Source organism: Podarcis erhardii (assembly GCF_964252035.2).
Source record: "Podarcis erhardii genome assembly, chromosome: 8".
Classification (NCBI taxonomy): domain Eukaryota; kingdom Metazoa; phylum Chordata; class Lepidosauria; order Squamata; family Lacertidae; genus Podarcis; species Podarcis erhardii.
The window spans coordinates 39121799-39133909 of NC_138499.1; the positions used below are offsets into that span (position 1 = coordinate 39121799).

The following is a 12111-nucleotide window of genomic DNA, read 5'->3' on the forward strand; positions in this document are numbered from 1 at the left end:
TCAAAATTATCCATTCTTTTATCAAGCACAGGCAAGATGCCTCATAGTATATCTTCATGTATCAAATATCAATGAGGGTTAAATTGCCTGTTATCTGAAAAAAAGGCATTGGGTATTGCTTTTTCTTATAGTCGTATCCCATTCCAGGGAAGCTACACTATTCACATCTCCCATCAATATTATATTTCAATTCATATTTTCCAATAGAATTTCTTCAAGGCCAGTTTTTTCTCATTTGGTGCATACACACCTACTGTATTGGCAATATTTTTTTCTCCTTGTGATGTTATTTGAGTTATTAATATTCTTCCTTGTTCTTCTTTGGATCCAGTTCAGGTTTTATATACATTACGATGCCTCTCTTCTTTGTTGCATCAAAGGCTACAAAGTCCTTTCCCAATCTTTTATTAATCAAAATTCTTCTATGTTTCTTCACAATGTGTGTTTCTTGAAAGCAAATCACATCTGTCAGGGCTGCCTCTAGGTCCCAGCTCACAGAGAACCCACGCCAGGCTGATATTATGTACAAAAGTCTTTATTGAAGTATAGTTTCCATTTTGAAGCCAGAGCGTGCAACCCTACATCTAGACTCTAGATCGGCGAAGTCCTATCTGAATCACTTCCCCTTCCGCACCAGTTTAAGATCCTAGCCCTGCTCCACCTTCTGCGCTGCTCTCTCCTCCTCTGGGTCCTCCTGCCCTCTGGGGCATTGCCCTTCCTGGACTCTTCCGACGCTGAGTCGCTTAGCTCCTCCCCTTGCCTCCGGCGTGCTTTAGGACCCGGTTCCCAATCCTCACTCTCTGCTGTCCCGCGCTCCTGTACATTTGAACTTGCTTCTCGCGCCAACCCAGTGACCTTTCTCCTAACCGTTACACTGCTTCTATCACTGCTTCCCTCTTCCGTGACACTGGCCGGATCTGACCTCCCCTCCGTTGTACGACTCTCCGAGGAAGGCGTGGTCAGCTCTGCCTCGTCTTCTCTCCCTGGTGGGGGAAGTACTGGTCCCGATGCCTGGGACCCTTCCCCCCCACTCTGCTCTGGTGGGGAAGCTGGTCCTGATCTCCAACTACTACTCTGGGAGTCCCTGCTCCTCCTTGCTCCTGGGGCGTTCCCCTTGGGACCCCCCTACCCCTGGCCACTGGCGCTCCCTTCTGTGAATCTTCCGATTCGCTGGAGAGGCTTATGGAATCCCTCGGACCACTATCTCCTCCTACACTGCCCTCTGATTCCTCGCCCTCGCTCTCCATCTCCCATCTTCCCTGTGCCTCTGCTCCTGAGCCCCTGACAACATCCAAATTTAACTTTTTAACCACATGTTCAATCTTGTTTCTTTCAGTTTTATTATTAAGTCCATTTACAGTCATCTTGTTCTTTGTTTATTTGTCTCTTGTCTCAGCCTCTGTTGGTTCTTCTTCCTGTCTTGCTTCCAAATCAAATGCCCTTTCCCTTGCTAATTCTTTTCCATATTTTCTCCAGAATTAGTCTGCTTCAGTGGGATCCCAACACCTTTGTTTTCTTCCTTTATGTGTAAAAGATTGTGCATCAGGCTGTACCCAACAATAAGGGATTTTGTTATATTTCAGTGTATCTGCCAAATATTTGAAATTTACTCTTTTCTTTAACAACCTCATCAGGATTTATTTCAAGATTATTATTTTCTGCTTGACGATCTGGAGATTTTTCTGGCAGTGAATCTGTATTACTCTGTTCTGAATTCTCTTTGCTAAAAAAAACCAAACAGTCACTCAGCAGTTTTTTTGGGTTTTTTGCTTTAGCCTATCTAGATTTCACATGAAAATTTTTGTCCACTGCCACGCTAACCATTTCTTCTTCCAATACAATCAGGTTAGCAAGTTTTTTTATTATTTTTTCACTTAATTCCACCATCACATCTTCTGAAATACCTCTCAGACCATTTTGATCAGATCTTTTTGATTTAATTCCAAAATGGCCATCCTATCTAGAGCCTCTTCGTGAATTTCACCGCTTCAGTATCTTCCTTCATCCTCTCTTGTGTCAGGAACGTGGCCCCCCAGAGTGCAGGGGAAGAGTTAGACTCAGAAATCAAACTAAGTGAACAAGGGACAGACTCTGCAGGTGAGTGTTGGCTGACAGAATTGAGAAAGGGCAGTTCGATCCCCCTTCCCGGGGAAGACTCTATTAGCTCTCAATAAGAGGAAGAGTTGGAAGGCATCCAGGGCATTGCTAGGCAATCAGCAGATAAGCAGAGGTCTGTGTTTGTGTTGAGTGAGAGTGGGGAGAGTGGGGAGAGTTGAGCTCAGCCTCTCAGTCCCCGTTCTAAGCAACTGGATAAAATCAGAGAGCAACAGAAGGGTAAGAGGGGAAAGGTGGGAGTTTGGCATCCTTCCTGCTATGGGAGGGGCGAAACTTGTATTGTCCACAATTTTATCAGCAAAGGGAAAAAAGGGAAAGGGAAAAAATCTCTTCCCCCCTCCTTCCCCCCCTCTCTCCCTTCTTCCTTCCTCCACTTCCCCTCCTCCTTTTAAAGGTTCAAAATAATAAATACTTTTTTCAGTTATTATTTGAAATAACTAAATCATTTTAAATAATTATACTAATATTTTAAACTTTAATTCTCAATTTCAATATGAAGAGAGAGAGGGGAAAAGAAAAATAAGTAGAAGAAAGAAAAGAAAAAACTTACTTTTCAATACTTGTAATTATATCAGAATGCCACTAGATGGTGCTCTGTCCTTTCTTTTGGGAAAATGTTCATTAAAAAATGAAAAGCAAAGTAGAAAAACCAGTTATCATTTTTCCAGCCACACTGTTCTATTATGTTTCCGTCCTTGTTCTCTTACTCTGCTTTCTCACACTTAGCTTCCCCCCTTATCTGTTATTTTGATTTCTTATTTCCTGTTTTCCCTTGTTCTGCTTTTTTTTCAGTTATTATTTGAGGAAGTTTGCTGTGGGTCTTGATGGTGCTGTGTGTCTGTGCTCAATCTTGGAGCTCCCATGGCTCCCTGCAAAGCTTTGGGAGCTCCCAGAGAGCATCCTTTGACAAGGCTAGACCCTTCAGAACCCAAACTTTTCCTTCAGACTTTTTTTGAGAAGGTGCTTTACCCGTGCTCCCTACCCATCTCCTCACCACAAGCGGGCTGTTCAGGACGAGCGGTCTCTGTCATCCACCATTATCCACAGTCGACCTGGAAGTCACTAGTTATTAGGTTGAAACTACTAGCCATCAAAAGTTTTCTCTGCTCATTTCAGGAAGCAATCTTCAATAGTCATGAAAAAGCATCTTCTATTATTAAACTAAGAAGCAGATGGAGATTGAAAGTTTCTTTCCTTTTGAAGCCTCTAAAGAGTGTAAGAAGAGCTTCCTGGATCAGGCCAATGCTTCAGGAAGCATTGTCTAGTCTTCAGTATTCATGAAAAAACATCTTATATTATGAAGCCAAGGAGCAAAGGCCTCTTAAGAGCATAAGAAGAACTTGCTGTATCCAGCCAGTGACCCATCTAGTCCAGCATGCTGTTCTCACAGTGGCCGTTTAAAAACATTTTTAAACTGCATTAGGCTATTGTCATAAAAGTCTCCAAGAGACTCCTGAAAGAGAAAAGCAAGGACCCCTGCCAAATCTCTGCTGAAAAGGTGTTCCACAGTATGGGAGTGGTGACACTAAATGCCCAACATCTGGCTGAGGCAGAAGACACCATTGATGGAATCTTTTGATTTTTTTAAAAAATAATTTTTTTATTGATTTTCCAATTTTAAAACAGAATAACAAACAAACATCAACAAACAAAAACATACAAACAAGTATAATTTCATATCCTCATTTTCATGAGCCTTCTTTCTCGGACTTCCCCATACCTCACCCTTTCTGCATCCTTATTTAACAGTTTTTCAGCAACCCTTTACTCAAATTAAATTGTAACTTATTTTCTTTCTCAATTTCATCTTAATTCATCAAACAGTTTCAGCTGTAATTCTGCATCTTCCTTTCCCTTGACATTTTAGCACTCATCAATTTTAAAACAGTTCTTAAGATAAGCTTTAAATTTCTTCCAGTCTTCCTCCACCGTCTCTTTCTCTTGGTCACGGATTCTGCCAGTCATTTCTGCCAAACCCATAAAGTCAATCACTTTCGTCTGCCATTCTTCCAGTGTAGGTAACTCTTGTGTCTTCCAATACTTTGCTAGAAGAATCCTTGCTGCTGTAGTAGCGTACATAAAAAAAGTCTTGTCCTTCCTTGACACCAATTGGCCGACCATGCCCAAAAGAAATGCCTCTGGTTTCTTATGGAAAGTACATTTAAGTACCTTCTTAATTTCATTATAGATCATTTCCCAAAAGGCTTTAATCTTTGGGCAGGTCCACCAAAGGTGAAAGAAGGTAATTTAAGATAACAGCCGCCTTCAGATTAGGTAGAAGGCAAAACAGAAAGACTCCAAGGGATTGTCTGATAACTTTGAGATCTAAAGAGGAAAGAGATAAAATACTAAATCTACATTGCCAGAGAACTCTTAAGATTGAAGACGCTTTTGTGCAAATTTATAAGGACATCCCAAAATACATTCTGGAGGCAAGAACTCATTACAAGAACCTGCTTTACTTGCTGAAAAAGAACAATATACCTTTCAGGTGGGAATTTCCACAAGGTCTGTCCTTTAATTACAAAGGTAAGAAAGTTAAAATAAGAACAGTACAAGATAAAGAACAATTCCTGGATAGAAACAAGGAGGACCTTCAGAAAGGAGTCATAGAATTGGCCTCTGAAACAGATCTTGGAAACCTGACATTTGGACTTAAATCACCAACGGAAGAAGAACAGCTGCAGGGAGCAGCTGGAGGTAACTAACTAAATAACAATGTCTCTGCGATTTATAAGCTGGAAATGTAACGGACTGAACCTTCCCAGAAAAAGGCGTGAGGTCTTTCATATTTTGAAAAGAGAACAATTGGACTTGATTTGTTTACAAGAGACCCATGTGACAAGGGCACATAGAAAATTGCTTATAAATAAAAGATTAGGACAGGAATTTATTTCATCGGATAAAGTCAAGAAAAGAGGAGTGGTGATCTATGCAAAGGAGAAATTGGCCCCAAAATTGATTTTTAAAGATGAACAAGAAAGATTTTTGGCAATTGAGATACAAATCCAAGGAGAAAAATTTCTGACAGTTGGTATTTATGCACCAAATGAAGGGAAGGCAGAATTCTTTAAGAAATTGCATGAGACACTGATGGACTATCTGGATTACAATGTAATTTTGTTAGGAGATATGAACGGCGTGGTTTCTACCAATATGGACAAAGCACAAAGACAGGTGGTCTCTAAGGATGGGAGATTACCTAAGACTTTTTTCGAAATGACTGAAAATATGGACTTGATTGATATTTGGAGAACAAGAAACCCTCCGCAACCCTTCCCCTCCGCAGGGATGTGGGACCGATTCGGATGGTCCGCCTCCGCCACTTAATGGATCCAATTGGCTTCCAGAGAGTGGTAGGGGATGCTTTATCCCAAGTTGATGGCCTTTCAGCTGATTCCCTGGTGGCCCGCTGGAATGCGGAGTTAACCAGGGCTATTGACTGTCTGGCTCCGAAGCGCCCTCTCCAATTGCATGGAGCCCGGACAGCCCCGTGGTTTTCCCCGGAGCTGAGGGTGATGAAACAATCGTTGAGACGGCTAGAGCGCCGGTGGCGGAAAACTCATTCTGAATCAGACCGGACACGGGTTAGAGCTCAACGTCGAGCCTACCAAGTGGCAATGGCGACGGCGAAGAGGGCCTTCTTCACCGCCTCCATTGCATCTGCAGAAAACAGCAGCAGGAGACTTTTTCAGGTGGTTCGCAATCTATCAGAACCACCTGTACCACCGGGGCCTGGTAGGGACCCCAAGATCTCCTGCAATGCTTTTGCAAAGTTTTTTGCAGATAAAATCGCTCAGATTCAGAAGGAGGTAGACTCCACCGTGGGAGCAGGGCCAGGGCGGGAGAGTGCTAGAGTTCTGTCTGGTCCTGTTACATGGGATCAATTCCAATCTGTTACCTCCGAGGATGTGGACAGGCTGCTTGGACGAGTGAAACCGACCACCTGTCTCTTTGATCCTTGCCCATCCTGGCTGATAAAAGCGAGCCGGGAAGGGCTGGGCGATGGGCTCTGTGGGGTGGTGAATGCTTCCCTCTGTGAGGGAGCCTTCCCAGACCCGCTGAAAGAGGCGGTCATTAAACCACTTCTTAAAAAAACATCTTTAGACCCGGCCAATTTGGCCAACTATCGCCCAGTCTCAAATCTGCCATTCTTGGGCAAGGTGATTGAGCGGGTGGTTGCTGAACAACTCCAAGCACGCCTGGAGGAAACGGACCATTTGGATCCCTTCCAATCGGGATTCAAGCCTCACCATGGGACTGAAACTGCCTTGGTCGCGCTGGTTGATGATCTCCGGCGGGCTAGGGACAAAGGTGAGAGCTGTTTCCTAGTTCTGCTGGATCTCTCAGCGGCCTTTGACACCATCGACCATAACATCCTTCTGGACCGTCTAGAGGGGCTGGGAGCTGGGGGCACTGTTATACAGTGGTTCCGCTCCTTCCTCCTGGGCCGTGTCCAGAAGGTGGTGGTGGGGGGTGAGTGTTCAGACCCCTGGGCTCTCACTTGTGGGGTGCCTCAGGGTTCTGTCCTCTCCCCCATGCTTTTTAATATCTATATGAAGCCGCTGGGAGAGATCATCAGGGGGTTTGGACTGGGTGTTCATCAGTATGCAGATGACACCCAGCTCTACCTCTCCTTTAAATCAGAACCAGTGAAGGCGGTGAAGGTCCTGTGTGAGTGCCTGGAGGCGGTTGGAGGTTGGATGGCGGCTAACAGATTGAGGTTGAATCCTGACAAGACAGAAGTACTGTTTTTGGGGGACAGGAGGCGGGCAGGTGTGGAGGATTCCCTGGTCCTGAATGGGGTAACTGTGCCCCTGAAGGACCAGGTGCGCAGCCTGGGAGTCATTTTGGACTCACAGCTGTCCATGGAGGCGCAGATTAACTCTGTGTCCAGGGCAGCTGTCTACCAGCTCCACCTGGTACGCAGGCTAAGACCCTACCTCCCCGCGAACTGTCTCGCCAGAGTGGTGCATGCTCTAGTTATCTCACGCTTGGACTACTGCAATGCGCTCTACGTGGGGCTACCTTTGAAGGTGACCCGGAAACTGCAATTAATCCAGAATGCGGCAGCTAGACTGGTGACTGGGAGTGGCCGCCGGGACCACATAACACCGGTTCTGAGAGATCTGCATTGGCTCCCAGTACGTTTCCGAGCACGATTCAAAGTGTTGGTGCTGACCTTTAAAGCCCTAAACGGCCTCGGTCCTGTATACCTGAAGGAGCGTCTCCACCCCCATCGTTCAGCCCGGACACTGAGATCCAGCGCCGAGGGCCTTCTGGCGGTTCCCTCATTGTGAGAAGTGAGGCTACAGGGAACCAGACAGAGGGCCTTCTCGGTAGTGGTGCCCGCCCTGTGGAACGCCCTCCCATCAGATGTCAAAGAGATAAAGAATTACCTGACGTTCAGAAGACATCTTAAGGCAGCCCTGTTCAGGGATGTTTTTAATATGTAATGCTGTATTGTTTTTAATACTGATTGGGAGCCGCCCAGAGTGGCTGGGGAAACTCAGCCAGATGGGCGGGGTATAAATAATAAATTATTATTATTATTATTATTACTCTTGAGAGAGAGGGAACGTTTTTCTCTGAGGCACAAATGACATGGACAAGAATAGACCAAATATGGATTACTAGTGGAATGGCTCCAAAGATTAAAAAGTGGAAATCTGCCCAAAGACATGCTCCGACCATAACGCCGTAAAGATGGAAATGAAACTAACAACAGCTGGTTCCTTTAGATGGAGAATGAATGACACCCTATTTAGAGATGATGAGATTTACAAAAAGGCCCAAAAAACTTTGAAGGACTATTTTGAGATAAATCTGAGGCCAGACGTCGATAAAAGAGTGATTTGGGACGCAAGTAAGGCTGTGATGTGAGGTTTCCTAATACAACAGAATTCTTTAAAGAGGAAGAAACAAAATGAGAAGAAAGATAAGATTTTGGAAAAAATAAAAGAAGGAGAAAAGAAATTGAGGTCTAAACCAAAGTCTCATGAGATCTTGAGAGAAATTAAGTTTTATCAGATGCAGTATATGGAATTGATGAATCAAGAGATAGAATGGAAAATCAAGCAAATGAGACAAAGGACATTTGAATCAGCAGACAAATGTGGGAAACTTCTAGCATGGCAACTGAAGAAGAGACAAAAATTGAATACAGTTACAAGTTTGGAGGTGGAAGGAAAGAACATTTTTAAACCAAATGAGATTAGCAACTGCTTTCAGAGTTATTTCAAAAGACTATATGCACAAGGGCTGGAAAACGAAGGAGATATAGAAGATTTTCTTAAGAAATATGGATTACAAAAAATTTCGCAACAAAGTATGTTGGTTTTGAATGAGAAAATAACAGATCAAGAAGTAGAGGGTGCCATTCAAAATATGCAATTAGGTAAATCTCCAGGACCAGATGGACTAACGTCCAGATATTATAAAGCCTTGAAGGAATGGTTAATACAACCGTTGAAGGAGGTTTGTAATGAAATATTAGAGGGGAAAAAGGCACCTGAATCGTGGAAAGAAGCTTTTATTACACTTATACCAAAGACTGAAATTGAAAAAAATCAGATCAAGAACTACCGCCCTATATCATTACTTAATGTGGATTACAAAATATTTGCTGACATTTTAGCAAAAAGACTGAAGAGGGTGTTGGTGGAGGAGATTCATAAGGACCAGGCAGGCTTTCTCCCAGGAAGACACTTATCAGATAATGTAAGGAATATATTTGACATTAAGGAATTGCTGACAGTAAATATCAATACAAAGGCAGTTTTAATATTTGTGGACGCGGAGAAAGCTTTTGACAATATTTCTTGGAATTTTATGAAGAAGAATCTCCATGGGATGGGGGTACGCCAAAGGTTTGAAAATGGTATAGGTGCAATATATTCTGAACAAAAGGCAAAGTTAATTGTAAATAATGTGGTTACTGATGAACTTCCTATAGAAAAAGGGACATGGCAGGGGTGCCCAATATCCCCATTACTTTTTATATCAGTCCTGGAGGTTCTGTTGAATATGATTAGGGGGGACCAGCTGGTAAAAGGAATTCAGGTCGGAGCCAAACAATATAAACTGAAGGCATTTGCAGATGATTTAGTATTGACTTTACAAGAGCCAGACACTAGTACAAAAAGAGTTTTAGAACTAATCCAAGTTTTTGGTCAGGTAGCAGGATTTAAGCTGAATAAACAAAAAACTAAAGTCTTGGAAAAAAATCTAACAAATGTTGAAAGAGAGAGGTTTCAAAGTGAAACTGGGTTAATGGTGGCAAAGAAAGTGAAATACTTGGGGATTAATATGACATCTAAAAATGTGAACTTATTCAAAGATAACTATGACAAATGTTGGACAGAGGTAAAGAAAGATCTAGAAATATGGTCGAACTTGAAGCTTTCCTTGTTAGGTCGAATTGCTGTGATCAAAATGAATGTATTGCCCAGAATGTTATTTTTGTTTCAGACATTACAAATTGTGGATAAACTAGACTGTTTCAAGAAGTGGCAGAAAGATATATCTAAATTTGTCTGGCAGGGCAAAAAGCCCAGAATAAAATTTAAGATATTAACTGATACAAAAGACAGAGGGGGGTTTGCCCTGCCAGACTTAAGACTGTATTATGAATCGGCAGCTTTCTGCTGGTTGAAAGATTGGCTACTTCTTGAGAATACAGACATTCTGGATTTGGAAGGATTCGACAATAGATTTGGTTGGCATGCATATATATGGTACGACAAGGTTAAAGTTCACAAAGGTTTTAAAAACCATATTGTTAGGAAAGCATTATACAATGTTTGGATGCGATATAAGGACTTGTTGGAAAATAAAACCCCTAGGTGGCTATCACCAATGGAGGCTAAGGAGGTGAAGAAATTTAATATGGAATCTAAATGGCCAAAATATTTTGAAATTTTAGAGCAAGAAAGTGGCAAATTTAAACTACAGAGTTTTGAGAAAATAAAGTCCAAGGTACGAGACTGGCTCCATTATTATCAAATAATGGAGACTTTTAAATAAGACAGGAAAATTGGTTTCCAGGTGGAGAAATCGAAACTAGAAACAGAATTGTTAGAACCCAATACTAAGAATTTATCAAGAATGTATAATTTGTTGCTGAAGTGGAATACAATAGATGAGACAGTTAAATCAGCCATGATTAAATGGGCACAGGACATTGGTCATGACATCATGTTTGCTGACTGGGAACAGTTATGGACCACCGGCATTAAATTTACGGCATGTAATGCCTTAAGAGAAAATATTATGAAAATGATTTATAGGTGGTACATGACCCCAGTCAAGCTTGCGAAGATTTACCATCTGCCCAATAATAAATGCTGGAAATGTAAAGAGACATTGATGGAATCTTTTGAGGAGCTGGAGATGGTGTTCATAAGTGGTTCATGTTTCACAAGCATACAGTAAGGCTGGTAGTACAATAGCTTTGTAAACAAGCATTTTGGTTTCCCTGCAAAGGTCCTCAAACACTCTGCACGGGAGAAAGCTGCACTTGCAGAGCTCAGGCGACGCTGGATGTCAGCCCTTGTGGAAAGATAACTGCCCAGGTAGGAGAAGTGAGCAACACTTTCTAATGTTACACCATTGAGTTGGACTTGTGGCGCTCTATAGGGGTTGTTTTGTGTTTGTTGATGCATCAATTTGATTTTTTGGATGTTGCATGATAGGCCAAGCATTTCGTAAGCTTCTGCGAAGATATCTAGGATGGTTTGGAGGTCCTCCTTCGAGTGTGCACACACTACGTTGTCATCAGCATACTGAAGCTCTTTGATGGAAGTTATGGCAACCTTACACTTTGCTTCAGCCTACTCAGATTAAAGAGCTTTCCATTTGTTAGATATATAATTTCTACTCTGGTGGGGAGTTTCCCTCGACAAAGTGTTGGATCATGGCAATGAAAATAATGAATAGAGTTGGGAGATAACACAACCCTGTTTAACACCTGATCACACTGTGAATGGTTCACGTTGAGAGCCATTGTTATCTGCGATTGTTGCTGTCATATTATCATGGAGGAACCGAATGATGTTATCTGGGCAACTAATTTTCAGAAGGACAGTCCACGGGGCATTACGATTTACAGTGTTGAAGGCCTTAGTCAAGTCAATAAAGGCCATATACAGGCAGGTATCCCATCAGGTCCACTAGTGTCAGGGAACTGCCATCAGCTCAGAGGCGAGAGGTGGAAGGGCAGTTGGGTTACAGGGAGCCTCTGAAGATCGTGCAAAGCAGCTCTTCCTCCAGCAAGGAGGGAAGCCCCGCCTCCAGTTGGGAAGGGATCCAGGGATCGGAAGATGTTAGAGAGAGCTGCAACACTGAGCCTGAGCAAAGCAGGGGGGAGGCAAGTCCCCCTTTGCCAGCGCTCTCTCTGCTCAGTCAGTTTACGTGCAGAGATGGGAGGAGAAGGATGGGGGTCAAAGACTGTTATGCTGGGGAAAGTTTAAGGACCACCCACTCCCAGATTCTGCTAGCGACTGAGAAGACATGGACTTGAGACGCTCTGCACTGTAAATGTTTTTGTACAGATAATAAAGCCTGGAAAAGACCGGTGAGAGTCTTGCCTGTTTGCTCTCAAGCAACCACGCAGGCATATAACAAGTGGCTTTGTTGTTTTTCATTTGGTTAATAGCTGTACACAACTTTCCCCAATTTGGAGATACTGCAAGCTCATCTCTAATTTGTTTTTGCGGAATTTGTGAGAGGACTTCAGCAGCTACAGAGAGTTGTGGTTAAGGAGATGTTGGTAATGTTCTTTCCATCACAGTGCAATAGCTTTTTTATCTTTTAGAAGTGTGGTACTGTCTGTTGAGCATAGGGGGCATATGCCATGATTTATTGGCCCATAGATGGTCTTTGTGAATTTAAAGAAACTCTGTGCATCATGAGTGTTGGCTAAGTGCTGGATCTCTTGAGCATTTTTTTATCCACCAGGTGCTCATGGGCTGCAACAATGGATGTTTTTATTTTGGT

General features: G+C 42.8%; 2 protein-coding genes across 2 annotated transcripts in view; one reads left to right on the forward strand and one right to left on the reverse strand.

Moving 5' to 3' along the window:
• LOC309348968 (DGAT1/2-independent enzyme synthesizing storage lipids-like) overlaps positions 1-12111 on the reverse strand; it is a 152267-nt gene that overhangs the window by 134140 nt on the left and 6016 nt on the right. The gene's annotated exons all lie outside the window — the stretch shown is intronic.
• The window catches only part of LOC309348886 (DGAT1/2-independent enzyme synthesizing storage lipids-like), a 46529-nt gene that overhangs the window by 6070 nt on the left and 28348 nt on the right, over positions 1-12111 (forward strand). Inside the window, exon 2 of the mRNA XM_081874684.1 lies at positions 10640-10688. The gene's annotated coding sequence lies outside the window, so the exon portion shown is untranslated. The remainder of the gene's footprint in view (positions 1-10639; positions 10689-12111) is intronic.